Here is a 13983-nt window from a genome sequence, read left to right on the forward strand (position 1 = left end):
AGCTAAAACCTTTCCCCTTCTCTTTCCATTACCTCCCAAATCATGCTGCATCACTTCTGTTAACTTTCAGTCACTCTTGGTACTGTCTGTACCCCTGGTTTTGAACTAGAATCTGGAAACAGCTAGTTACCTCCTGCTTTCTGTCTTCTTTGGTGACTACTTGTGAATCAGTTTTTTGATTTCTAAAATAACCTCTTCTATCATGACTTTTCATAGTATCATTCTTCAGTACTTCAGGGATATATGATTTCATCAGTATTTCCTTCACAGATGCATTTCACAACCCCTCTAGAATTCAGTAGATGGTCTTCACATCATTCTTTGCTTGAGACTTAAATTGCCAGGCAGTCCACTTGGTGGTGAAGCTCTCCGAAGTTAGTTGGCTGCAGTTTGGGCAACGGAACAGGCCTGGTGATGGGACTTGATGTACTTGAAACTTTTCCAGCTGCTGGCTTGTGTCCTGCTAGCATAGCTTATGAGGACCCTTGGTTACACATGTCTAGAAACACTTTATAGTTTTTGAGGAATCTTCCTCACAGTAGCCCTCTGGAGTAGTCATTGTGCATATTATCATCAATAACCATTTTATAGATGAGACTGAAGCTGTCACATATCTGGTCAATGTAGGAACCTAAACTTGACTGTGTCCTGCTTCTAACTGCAGTGAACACTATTATCTTCTGACTCCCATGGCTGTGTCCACCAAAAATTGTTCTTCAGTGCTCATCTTAGCCTAAAGATCCTCATCTTGTGTATTGGAAGGCTATGTCTGCAGAGCCCTAGTTCTACTAGGTTTTGTCAAGCTGGGAGAGTTTTTAGGGCAGCCTGGCTGTGAACTGTGTTTGTGTGTGTCTGTGTCTGTCTTCTAGAAGGTAAGCCTTGCTAAGGGAGGAAGGTCTCATCACCAAAAAATTGGTCATAGGCTCACAGGATCCTAGGTTTAGAGCTGGAGGGAACCTCAAGAGACCAGCCTTCATTTTATAAATGAGGAAATTGATGCCTAAGAAGGTTAAGTGACTACTTGCCCAAGGTCACAAAGTTAAGTGTGTAAGAGAAGATTTCAGCTCTGGTCCTCTGACAGAGCCAATACTGTTTTGAGCATACCACAAACATGATTATGATTGGGGGGGGGGGGGTTGATTGTGTAGGAGATCAGAAACACAAAGAGCATTTGTCTTAGAATTCCAAGCTCTGACAATCGCTATGGGACTTGAGACAAGTCAGGTTGAGCCTCAATTTGAGATGGGCATAATATTTGTTTGACTGGGTTGTTGCAAGGAAAGCATTTTGCAAACTTTTAAATGCTATATAAATGTGAGGTGGTTAATAATAATGAATTAATAGTATCATCTGCGGAGGGCTGGAGAATTTGTGATCTCTGAAGGTGGAGAGAGTAATCAAGAAGTCAACTCAGGTCTTTTGAAGTCTTAGAAACATTTACATTACAAAAGGATTTGCCTCTATTCCTTTAAATAGTAGCATTTCCTGGAGTAGTTAGACTTGATTCTAGCAACTTTTTCGGAATAAATTTATTGTAGATAACAGGCCTGCACAACATACAGCCCAAGGGCCACTTACTGCTCGCCAGAAGATACCAGGCAGTCCCCCAAAAAATGTAGAGAATGTAGGAGAAAGTAAAGATGTAATGAGTGCTTTGTCTATGCCCAGATTAAACAGCTGTAACCCATCTTAACGGACCTTAACCCACCTTCCACTAGTCACTATTGTGCCTGTCCTGTACTTGGCAGGTGAGTTGCCACTGAGTACTCTCTCCTATTTGTTTCGTGACCCAAGGCAACCAACCATCATCAGTCTGTTTTTAGTCTGAGAGGAGCGATTTCATGATAAATAAAAATCTTAAGTAACAAGTGTAATTAATTACTATTAATTGAAATTTCCCTTTTTTAAAAATATGGTTTATTTGCAAAATAGCTTAATCATTAATTATACCTTTCCTTTGAAAGTGAGCTGCTAAAAACCTATCTGTGGCCCAAAGAAGTTTAGCCTATTTTAGTTTTGGCCCCTACCTACTGCCAAGTTGTGCCGGTCTGGTATATAGGAGTATTCACTGATGATATTTTAATGGAATAATAACATTCTAGAATTTTGATTTTAATATTCACAGTGCTGTTATCCTTCTATAGACTGAATGGTTCCTTCTCAAAAACTTACTTAGAATTATTTCTTGGTAGAATCATGTTTCCTGACTCTTAAGCCATAGTTTTATTTGTTGCAAGTTTTGCTTCTGGAGTGGCTCTCCTGTGGGTACAACTTTTGGATTTGGGGCAAAATGTCCTTGAAATAATTACTTGAGCAGCAGGGCTAGAATGGCTATTGGAAAAGTACTTCACTCTAGCAGTGCCTAAGGGAGGATGATTTGGGGGCACACATTTCTTCTGAGACTGGGATTTGAGAGTCATTTTCTACATTTCTGGTCCCAGGCAAGACAGGCTATCATTTTTTCAAGGTAATTTAGCTAAAAGGAACAAACCACTGTATCATGGGCACTCTCTCACCTCTCTGAACACTAATTGCAGATGGTTGACATTAAATTACCGGTTACAGACATACTGGTCATCTGTGGTATAGAACTCTCTTTCTCAAATCTTAGAATTTTAGAGTTGGAAGAAATTTTAAAGAAATGGAGGTATAGAGAGAAGGGGAGTTCCTTGCTCTAGATAACCCTCCTAGATAGATTTTCTGTTCAGTGATCTTCCACATAAAAAAATTGTGCTTTCTCACATATTGACTTTTTCCTTGTTGTCTACAGTTTCAGATTGTAAACTTCTAGTGGGCAGGATTTGTTTTTAGCATACATTTTGTATACTGTCTTACCTAGGAGATCCTCAATAAATATTTGTGTTTTCTTGTCACCTGAGATCCCTTCCATTTTCACATAAGCACTGTCAAACCGTGTCATCGATATGTTCCCAAGAAGATACAGACATGATTTTGTGACATAAAATAATTGTGTGGAGTTTGTATTTAGGTGGTTAGAAAACTCATCTGAATATAGGAAACCCATTATGAATCAAGGATATGCAAGTGGGTATTTTCATTTTCTCCAACTTACTGTTATTGGGAGGGACTTTTTGTTGCTTCAAATCCTGTCAAAGATAAAATTACTAGGTAATGTAACTACTAAAGGCAGTGACTTAAGAGTTTTTTCTTCTTTTAAAAGATATTAAAGTAACTTCAAAGATCATACCAATGACTGGACTCTGGGTAGAAGAATAAATTTTACAAAATCATCTCTAAGCACTGGCCCTGGAGTCAGGAAGACCCGAGTTCAAATTTGGCCTCAGACATTTGATACTTATTAGCTTGTGTGACCCTGGGCAAGACACTTAACCTGATTGCCTTGGAAAAAAAACAAAAACAAACCAACCAAATCCCCCTCCCCCCACCCCAAAAAATCTTTAATTGTGAAAAGGTCTGATTTGAATTAATAGGATAAAAATATATAAATGTTCATTTCTGACATTCACCTTTAACTGAGGCATATTTATGTCTCAGTTATTTAACATAAAAAATAAGGTAAATTTTTGAAGATCAGTAAGTATTTTTTAGATTGCTAAATTGTCTTAATGTGGGAGTTCTTAATCTTTTTTGTATTATGGACCCCTTTGGCAGTCTGGTGAAGCCTGTGGACCTCTTGTTTTTAAATGCATAAAATATAATACATAGGATTATGAAGGAAATCAATTTTATTGAAATACAAAATGTTAAGAAACAAAACCGAAATCCCATCATTGGATGAAAATTTTATGCCTAAAATTCTATCTGCAAACTTCCTATTTATGCAGTTATGCATAAGTAAGTAAATTTATAAAGTAAATGAAGTAAATTTAAGTAAATTTATAAATAAATAGTAAACGCTTTCCATTGAAAGGTAACATGTAGTGGATAGAGAGCCAACCTGGGAGCCAGAAGAAACTGGGTTCAAGTTCTGCCTCTGATACATATGGGCTGTGTAACCCTGGACAAGACAGGTAACCGTCGAATTGCTCTAAGCAGAGAAAGTACTGATCTTCATGAGCACAGTTTCCTCATCTCTGTGTGTATATTATTATTCATATAGTTTTCTATATTTGTGTCTAACCTGTGGTAGAGCCTTCCAAGTCCATATTGGTAAGATCAGCCACAACTGGACACACTGTACATTGACCCTGACATTGTGATATCGTTTTGGTCGTCTTCAAGCATGAAGGACAAACAACAATGACATAGAGTTTCCTATATAAATGAAATTATAGGTCAATCCCTATCTCTTGCTCAGAGATAGCAACGTGTTTAAGTGATGAAGATGGTGTCAGGTTATATCAGATGACTTCACAAAATTAAAAGGGATAGAAAATTTAGAAGAAACACAAGTCAGGAAAATTATCAACAGTCATTAAGCATGTACTAAATCACCTATGTGCCAGGAACTCTGCTAAGTGCTGAAGATACAAAAAAAAGGCAAAACAAACAAAAACCAGTCCCAGCTCTCAAGGAGCTCACAAGCTAATGGGACAACATGCAAATAGCTCTGTATAAACAAGATATAGACAGGATAAATTGGAGATAATCAACAGAGGTCAGGCAGAGCATTAAGGTGATTTGGGGAAGAGCTCTTATAAAAGGTGAGATTTAAGCTGGGACTTGAAGGAAGCCAGGGATGCCAGAAATTGGAGATGAGGAGGGAGAGCATTCCAGGCCTAGGAGACAGCCAGAGAAAATGCCCGGAGAGATGAGTGTATTGTATGGGGTATAGCCAAGAGGCCAGGGTCACTGCATGGAAGAGTATGTGTGTGGAGTAAAGTGTAAGAAAACTGGAAAGGTACCCGGGAGCCATGTTGTAAAGGACTTAAAATCGAAACAATTTTATATTTGATCCTGGAAGCAATAGGAACCCACTGTAGTTGATTGAATTGGGGGATGGGGGTAAAGGTGACATGGTCAGACGACCTTTTTATCTTTAGGAAGACTCGGGTCTTCCTGACTCCAGGGCCAGTGCTTAGAGATGATTTTGTAAAATTTATTCTTCTACCCAGAGTCCAGTCATTGGTATGATCTTTGAAGTTACTTTAATATCTTTTAAAAGAGGAAAAAACTCTAATGCCTTTGCTTCTTGACAGCTTGGTGAGAATGGACAGGGAGACCTACCAGCAGGCTTTGCAGTAAGCATGAGGTGGAGGCAGCTAGGTGTCAAAGTGGATAGAGTGCCAGGCTCGGAGTCAGGAAGACGTATCTTCTTGAGTTCAAATCGGACCTCAGACACTAGCCATGTGTCCCTGGCCAAGTCATTTAACCCTGTTTGCCTCAGTTTCCTCATCTGTAAAATGAGCTACAGAAGGAAATGGCAGACCACTCCAGTATCTCTGCCAAGAAAACCCCAAATGGTGTCAGGGAGAGTCGAACACGACTGAAAAATGACTAAAGGGCATGAGGTGCTGAGGACCTGCACCAGGGTGGGGCAGTGTCAGAGGAGAGAAGGGAGTTTATAGAGAGATTATACAAAAAATAGTCAAGCAACTTGCATTTATTAAGCCCTAGTTAATGTTCCAAGTACTGTGCTGAGTAATAGGGATACAAAGACAAAACTGATTTCCCTGCCTTCAGGGGGCTTGGGGGTGGTGGTGAAGGGGATACAATATGTTCATGAATAAGTAAACATGGGGCATAGACAAAATAAATACAAAGTTATTTGTGTAGGAGGGGGAGGGGGAGAGAGGAAGGAATGAGGGTAACAGCTGGAGGAATCAGGAAAGGACTTTTGAAAGAGGTGGCCCTTGAACTGAAATCTGAAGGGGAAGGGAGAAGGCAGAGGGGATTAGTGGGAGGAGAATTGTTCTTGGACACTTGCTGGTGGCTCTGTGACTGTAACTAAAAATCAGTTATTTGGCTGCAGACTGTGTTTCTTCATTTGTAAAATGTAGTTCATTACAGTTTTTTGTGATAATCAAATGTAAAGATATAGACGTAAATGATTTTATATGTGTGTGTCTGTGTGTGTGTGTATATATATATATATGAAGCATTATCAATCTAAAGAAGCCTTTATAAATGTCAGGCTTTCTTTTTAGGTTTAGCAGTGCCACTGGCTAACTATGTGACTTTACAAGTCATTTTTTCTGGGCTCCAACTTCCTTTTCTGCAAAATGAGGGTATTAGAATCTAAATCTTTAGGGACCATTAAAATCTAAAACAAGCCTGCACAATATATGGCCTGGGCTTGCTGTCTGCCAAAGGATTTCGTGTAGTCATATGACCTTTGGCAACCAACCTTTGTCAGTCTGTCTCTCGTGTAATGTATCTTCAGCCCCAAGAAGTTGAGCCTATTTTAATTTTGGCCCCTACCTACTGTCAAGTTGTGCAGGTCTGCTCTAAAATGTAGGGATTCTAATAGTAACTAAAATTATGTTGGCCCATATTTCAAAGTGAGGATAGATAACAATATAGTGAGCAAAAAAAAGATTGTCAAAAAAGTAGTCATCTGGGCAGATTTATATGAAGTTTTGAGGAGTTTGGTGATGTAAGATATAGATCAACTTTAACTCCTATCAAGTTAGTTTATTTGACTTGAAGTTGGGATTATGTTATCAATTAAATTGGCAAGTTGTTAACATTCATCATGAGTTAGAATCGCTGTTAGAATAAGTTGAAACTAAACAACACAAATGAACACTATAAAGAAAGAATATTGTGTTCCAATGTCTCAGATTGGTTCAGAGCTGTAAAAATCAATGGGCTTTTTCCATCTTTAATTTCGGCTAATTTATCTAGGCCAACACAGAGTTATTAGTCATTTCTTGTTCTTTGTCTTAGCCTGTTCCCATCGCATTCTGTCAGGGTTCCTACTGTGTCACTGGGAAACTATTTAATAGATATTTAATTGGGTCTCTTCCTGTGGCCCAAACTGCCATTTGTCTGTCACCTCATCACTTACCGCCCAGGAGCAGTATAGTACCATCCCAGTTATACAGACATCAGATCTGGTCATCCTTAATTTAAATGGTCATTTAAGGTCAGGGCACCCTGAGGTTTGAGGCCATTCTAGAATAAGACGACAGACCAGTTTAGGACTCAGGCTCCAGCCTAGGAGAGGATTTCTTTTACCTCTTCCTAGCCCCCGGATCAGAGAAGGAAATGGCAAATCACTCCAATATCTTTGCCAAGAAAACCCCAAATGAGGTCACAAAGAGTCGGACATAACTGAAACGACTGAACAAAGCCCCCAGATAATACTAGATCTGAGTCAGAATTTGACAGGTTTTTTTAGACTTGAGATAATACTGTGTCAAGCTGGTATTTAGCAAGGTAACTTCCATCCTGGTCTGTCATGTTAAGATCTACTAGAGCATATTGAATTTTTGAGAAGTAGGAGCTGTAGCAGATACAGGGGCTTGCCTTGGCGTCAGTAAGACATGGGTTCAGGTACAGCATCTGACATCTTCCAGTTACACTATAAATTAGAGAAGAATTGCTGATCTACATTGTGGAAGAAGTACTTTTTTTTCCTGCCTTGGGCAGTCCCATATAGATGAATCACAGCTCCCTACCAGACCAAAACTACTATGTTCAAAGATCTAAAGCTGGACAGGACTTCCAGAATCATCTAGGCCAATCTGCTCATCTGACAGATGAGGAAACTGAGGCCTAGGCAGGCCAAGAACACATGCGTAGAAGATATCAAAGGAGGGGTTTGAACACAAGACCTCCGACTTCAGAGCCAGTGTTTCTTTCTCAGCTCCAGGATATGTGTGATCCAGCTATATTGGCTTGCTTGAGAATGACTGTCCCTCACACCAGACACTTCCATATCTGGACTCTGCATTTGAATTAGCTGCCCCTAATGCCTCTAATGCCTTTGCTTCTTGACCTCCAACTGCTGTTTGCCCAGGCTTCCTTCAAGATTCAGCTCAAATCCCACATTCTTCTGCAGGAGGCCTTTCCCTCTGACATTTCTACCTTCCATTTACACTACGTATGTTTTGAATGTATATAATTATTTGCCTGTTGTCTCCAGCATTAGACTGTGAGCTCCTGGAAGCCAGGAACTTGGTTTTCGCCTTTCTCTGCATCTCCAGGGCTCTGCTTCATAAGTGCTTGAGCTTCATGATTTGCAATACCAACTGCTAGAAGAATAGTTTAGGCATAAATTTTCTCAGCAATGTGATGGAGACATAAAAATACAATGAGGCCCCAAAAAGAGTCATTCCTCCTAGGAAAGAATTAAAACTCAATAATTTGATAAGTGCCAGAGCCAGCAAATCAGCCTGCCCCTGACATGGGAACTCACTACTTCTACTAGAATTGTTTCCAAGGAAGAAACTGAGCGTGTACCATTGGAACTTGATGTACCGGTAGTCTTGCCGTCCATTCCCGAGACAGATTCCAAAAGTTTTAACACTTGCTCCCTGGCCTACGTGGTACCTGCTGTCTCTCCCTTACTGTCCACACTCCAAAAGTAAGCCGACGAGCGGGGCAGAAGCCTGGGGAGGGCTGCTGGGAGTGTGCAGGTCTGGATGGCCCAGACCTGGTTCGGAGGCCTGGGGTGGTTGGAGCAGTGGGTTCACATTGCCTAGGGGGACTCGGGAGTCCCCGGGCCCCAGGGGCGGGATTGCCGCGATGGGAACTGGCCGTCCCTTTGTTTCTCGCCCGTTACCTGCACGCTCTCATTGCGGCGCAGGCAGTCCCTTTTCTAGTGTCGCTGCGGCCCCGCCAGGGCCGCTCCTTGGGGGTCTCGAGGTGCCCGCGCCCTTCAGACTAGAGGTTCGGAGGCTGCGTCCCAGCCCCTTCCCTGCCCCCCGCGGCCCCTTTAAGCGCCGGCTCAGAGCGTGGAGTGGGTGGGGGCGATCGTGGGCGCCGGACCGCCCGCCGCGCTCGGAGCCCCGCCCTCCAAGGAGGCGTTTCCCAGCGGTCCGCAGCCCTCATGCCGCCCGCCGGGGCTTCTGGCCGCCGCCGCCGCCGCCTCCGCCGATGCAGCTGCCCCGGCCCGCGCCCTGCAGCCCCCGGAGGAGCCTGAGCGCTGGCGGCGGAGGGGGGTCCGGAACCCGGCGCTAGGCCCACGAGTCTTGGCGGAGAGTCGAGGAGAAGAGAGAGAGCTCCCCGGCCTGAAGAGGAGGAAGGCAGCGAAAGCGGTAAACAATGCCGGCTGCAGCGAGTGGGAGCCTCGGGCCAAGAGATGCCTGGTCCGGGACCCTGGGCCGCAGCCATCCTGCCGGCATCAGCAGGGCCAAGCCGTGCTAGCTGCTTGAGGTGCCTCCCCCTCCCGGGAAGGGGACTGCCTTTCCCGGAGTGGAGCCCAGCTGTGCTGCTGCTGGGCGGGGGGGAGCTGCGGGCTGTGAGGCCCTGGGGCCCCTAATACTCAGTTCCTTGGGTACTGGACGCTGGGGGATGAGTAAGCATTAGGTTTGCAGATCCTGAAGTGAGTTCGGGAGCTCCCCAAGTTGACCTAATTCACTCTCCGGGTTTAGCTTGCTTATTCCTCCGGAGAGAGGCCTATGTTACTGTGGTCCTCTCTAGTTGACAACTCTTAGAGATCACCTCTAGGGAGAGCTGGTTTAACCAGGTTGTCAGCCTGTCTCGTTAGGTGCAAAGGTGTCAGCTCTTCACTCTTCTGCTCGTCTCCGGGATTTTGCTGGAGGTAAACACCTCAGGGCTAGGGCTGTGAGTGAGTGTAAGTTACCTTGAGGAGTAGCTGCTGTTTCTGGCTCTAAGGGGGCTCCCTGATTTTTCAGAGTACTCCAGTGAAGAGGATGACTAGTCCTTGTTCATGGAGAATGCCTGAGGCAGGTGAGAAGTTTTGAAGATTAGAAAGGATTTTTACATTGTCACCAGCACTTTGGAGGGTTTTTTTCTGCCCTTGATCAAACGATAAAAATCCCAAATTTTCTGCTACAGTTACATAATTGTGCTGCTCCTTCAGGTCAAGTGTCCTTCCTCGAAGCAGTTGTAACTGAGTGCATAGTTTTTCGTTTTGTTTTTTTGTGTTTTGTTTTTGTAGCCACTAACCTTTTTTAGTGGAGCTTGCTCTTTTATGCGAAATTTGTAATTCAGAGTTGGTGTTTTTAAATGGGCAAAAGTTAACTTCTCCAGTTTCATTAAACTCATTCTGCCTCTGCTGTAGTGTCTCCTTGGCAGGAAGCAAGGGCCCAGGACTGGTAATCAAATCCGGATCTGTTGTATTGTGGTAGTGAAGAGCTTTTGTAGGTCAGGAGCTTGTGAATTAGAAATTTAAAAAGTCTTAATGCCATCCACAACTTTCTGTGTAAACAATGTTTCCTTTTCACATCATTTTGTAGTAGTTGCTGGTTTCACCATGTAACAATCTGAAAACAGAATATTACAATCAAAATACAAGGATTTAATCTTAAAGGACCCTACATCTGGGCCCCTAGAATAGCAGAGAGAACACCACTAGAAAGCCTGGGGATCCGAAGATCTGGGTTGTAGAAGCCATTCTGCTGATGACCAGCCTTTATAACCGTGGGCAAATTACCTTACTTTCTTTGATGGAGATGAGAGGATTGGATTAGACAGCCACTAAGGCCCTTTCCAGGTTCTGTGGTTATATGTCAGTCAATACTTGTTGGCTGCTTCAATATTATAGTGAAAATTGGGCCATTTGGAATTTATTCTGGCTTCATTTTGTGACTTTGGGAAAATTGCTGAACTTCTCAAAGTTCTTGCCTGGGAGCGCTTTGAGAATTGTATTTTGATTCTTTTCAAGACATTTATGTAAACAACATAATAAAAGCATTTAAGGTACACGTTTCAGCATGTGCATTTTAATATTGTTTCAAGCTGCAGTTAAAACTTCATTAATTAGGACTTTGAATTAAATTAGAATTGATGGTAGTTTTTTGTTTTAACATGGATTAGGCAGAAGCTTTCATTTGTTTAGTAAACTATTCATATAAAGTGCATATTAGTAGTGGGAACTCTTCTCTGCACCCTTAACCTTAGAGATCGCTCATGGTACAGTGGATGGAGCACTGAGTCGCTTAAGCTGTTTGCCTCAACTGTAAAATGGGGGTGATAATAGGACCTACTTTACAGTTTTGTTGTAAGGATCAAATGAGAAAATACTTGGAAAAAAATGCTTAGCACAGTGCCTGGCACATAGTAGGTGCTATGTAAATGCTCCTTCCTTCCCTTCCCATCAACCCCAGGCCTTACAATTTCATCTCCATGTAGTCTCTAATCTATCTCTAGCCTTGACTTCTTTCCCCAGCTCTGTTCCACATTTCTCTGTTAGACATCTCTTCCTGTATCTCCCATTAATACCTCAAACCTAACATTCAAAACTTGACTATTTTTGTCAGTGTCAGTCATGCTAAAATCTCATCTTTGACTCGTCCTTGTCCCTTAGCCCTCATATTCACCGAATTTGAGAGTTGAAAGGCGCCTTGGAGCTTTCTCGTCTAAACCATACCCCAAAGAAATCTCTACTATAGCACACAAATGATTGTCTATCCTCTGTTGAAGTCCTCCACGGCCTCTTAAAGCAAGTCATTGTATTCTTGGACAGTTCTAATGATTAGGAAGCTTTTCCTGACATCAAGCTGAAATGACTCTTTGCAACTTCAACCCATAGTTCTCGGTTCTTTGACTCTTCTTCCCCACCCCCCATCAAATAGGACAATTCTACTCCCTCCGGCCTCTTCTAGCCTTTCACATACTGGATGACGATTATGCCCCCCTTTCCTTTTCTCCAGGCTAAACATTCCTAGTTCTTTAACCAGACCAGATAAGTCATGGACTCAAAGTCCTTCATCGTTCTGGTTGCCCTCCTCTGGACGCTTTCCAGTTTGTCAACATTGTTTTTAAACAGCTGTGCTCAGAAATTCCGTCCATCGCCAAGGCTGTTATTGCTAACTCCAAGATGCTTCTTGGATCTGTGTCTCTCTTTTCCATTTTCACTACTACTACTATCCTAGTTCCAGTCCTTATTACCTCACACTTAAAATTATTACTGAAACAACCTCCTAATAGTTTACCTGGCTTTTTATATCCATTGTTGTCTGTAATATGAAGTGCTATTACAGTAACTTCCCTAAGCCTTTGCCTTATCTTACTGTAGACTCTGGCCTCACTTCCTGACCATCTCTGAACCATGTCATCTGCTCTGTAGCCATCATCCTCATCTCCCTCCCACTGGAACTCTAGATTCCACTCCTGAGTCCTCCAGCTCCAGTAGGTGACCTTTTGCCTTACCATGTTGGGACCTCTTGACCTTCAGGCCTCTTGACCATTTCCTTGTTGACTGGTAGTCAGTAAACATTTATTAAGTACCTACTGTGTGTGAGCTGCTGTGCTTAGTGCTGGGGCTACAAAGAAAGGCAAAAAGAGTCTTTGCCGGGCCAGGAGCTCACAGTGTGATGGGGAGAACGTGCAACAAGATATACACAGGATAAATTAGAGATAATCAGAGCGTAGGCACTAGAATTAAGGGGTATAGCACACAACTCAGTTCATTCCGCCTCCCCCCCCCACCCCCGGGCCACTTTCCAGCACGCTTTTATAAGATTGTTGTATTCTTTCATTGGTAGGTAGGCTCCTTGAAGTCTGGGACTGTCTTACTTGCTTCTATTTGTATCCCCAGGGCCTAACACAGTCCCTGGCATCAAACTGACCAGGACATTGCTCTTTAATAATGGCTTGTCAAGTCAGTACACACAAACACTTTAGCTGCCATTCAGAGCTTTCTGTAATATGTTCCTAGACTGGGGTTTGTTTTGTTTTGTTTTTAGCTTTTTCTGATTCTCTCTATCTATACTTTGTACTACAGTGGAACTGGACAATTAACGATTCTTTAAACAGTTCCTTAAATTTTCAGTTTCCTTAATTTTTTTTCTATTATTACTTCCTATCTTAACCCCAGCTGTGCCTTTCAAAAGACCCAGCTCAAAAGGTTTTCTGTTTCAAAAATCTTACCCTGACTCCTACCCCAAAGTGATCCTTTCCCTCTGAATTTTTGTAGTCCTTGATGTATAGCTCTTATGGTAAATATCATGTGTTGCTTTATATTATAGTTAAAGAAATCTAAGTTGAACAAATATTTATCAAGCAGCTATTATGCTCCAAGGCACTGTGCTGAATAGATACAAAGATTTAACAAAGTACACACAGCCTGCCCTTAGGTAGCTTACATTCTATCTTCCCTACTAGGAGGATACATGTACACAGATAAGGATGAGACAAAGTAGGAAGTGATAGGAGATATAGGCTAGATCCCAGCAAAGTATCCTAGTAAAGTTTAAGAGAAAAAACCCTTTCAGCTAGAGGTAGTCACAGGAGGTGTCTCAGAGATGGCATTTGAGGGGGAGCCTTAGAGAGAAGAAAACATTCTGAAAGAGTGTGAGTAAAGGGAAATATGAAATAATACTGGAAAAGTTAGGTTGGAAACATTATAGAAGAACTTAAATGCCAGGCTAAAGGTTTGTATTTTATCCTAAAGTTAATAGGGAACCATGGAAGATCTTACCAGTATCTCACCTATGACTTTGGTTTTTTCTTCCTCTGTGAGTTTGTAAGCAGTGAACTCTTAGCCATCTTTGTATTCCTCATCTGTTAAATGCTTTAATAAATATTTGTTGAATGAATGAAAATTGGGGTGGAATGTCTTAAATTATTGAAAAGAACAAACCCTTTTCCCAGCTACTAAAGCACTCCTACAAGCAGTCTGTCACACTTCATTTCACATGGTAATTACTTATCTGTCATTGAAGTGAAATGACATGGGAGTCACTAGGCCCTGGATGGACTGCTTGGCCCTGCCACTTTATGACTAACTTTGTGGCTTTGGGCAAGTCCCTTATACTGTCTCAATCTCAATCTCATCTGCAAAGTAGGGATAAAAGCCACCTGCCTAACTACCTTACAGCTTTGTTCGAATGAGATAATTATAAATGCACTTTAGAAAGTATTTCTACAAATATAAGGTATTAATTACAAATATTCCTCATCTCTTCACTGAAGATATCCTGAGGCCCT

At 42.1% G+C, this 13983-nt stretch overlaps 1 protein-coding gene across 8 annotated transcripts in view; it reads left to right on the forward strand.

Moving 5' to 3' along the window:
• CKAP5 (cytoskeleton associated protein 5) overlaps positions 1–13983 on the forward strand; it is a 97613-nt gene that overhangs the window by 5518 nt on the left and 78112 nt on the right. For 2 of the 8 annotated variants that reach the window (XM_027837679.1, XM_027837684.1), the window contains exon 1: positions 9040–9125. The exons of the other annotated variants lie outside the window; for them this stretch is intronic. The gene's annotated coding sequence lies outside the window, so the exon portion shown is untranslated. Of the gene's footprint in view, positions 1–9039; positions 9126–13983 lie in introns of those variants that run through there. 8 annotated transcript variants of the gene reach the window in all.

The sequence above is a fragment of the Vombatus ursinus genome, unplaced genomic scaffold, assembly GCF_900497805.2.
Source record: "Vombatus ursinus unplaced genomic scaffold, bare-nosed wombat genome assembly UNPS02014822.1, whole genome shotgun sequence".
In the NCBI taxonomy this organism is placed as follows: Eukaryota; Metazoa; Chordata; class Mammalia; order Diprotodontia; family Vombatidae; genus Vombatus; species Vombatus ursinus.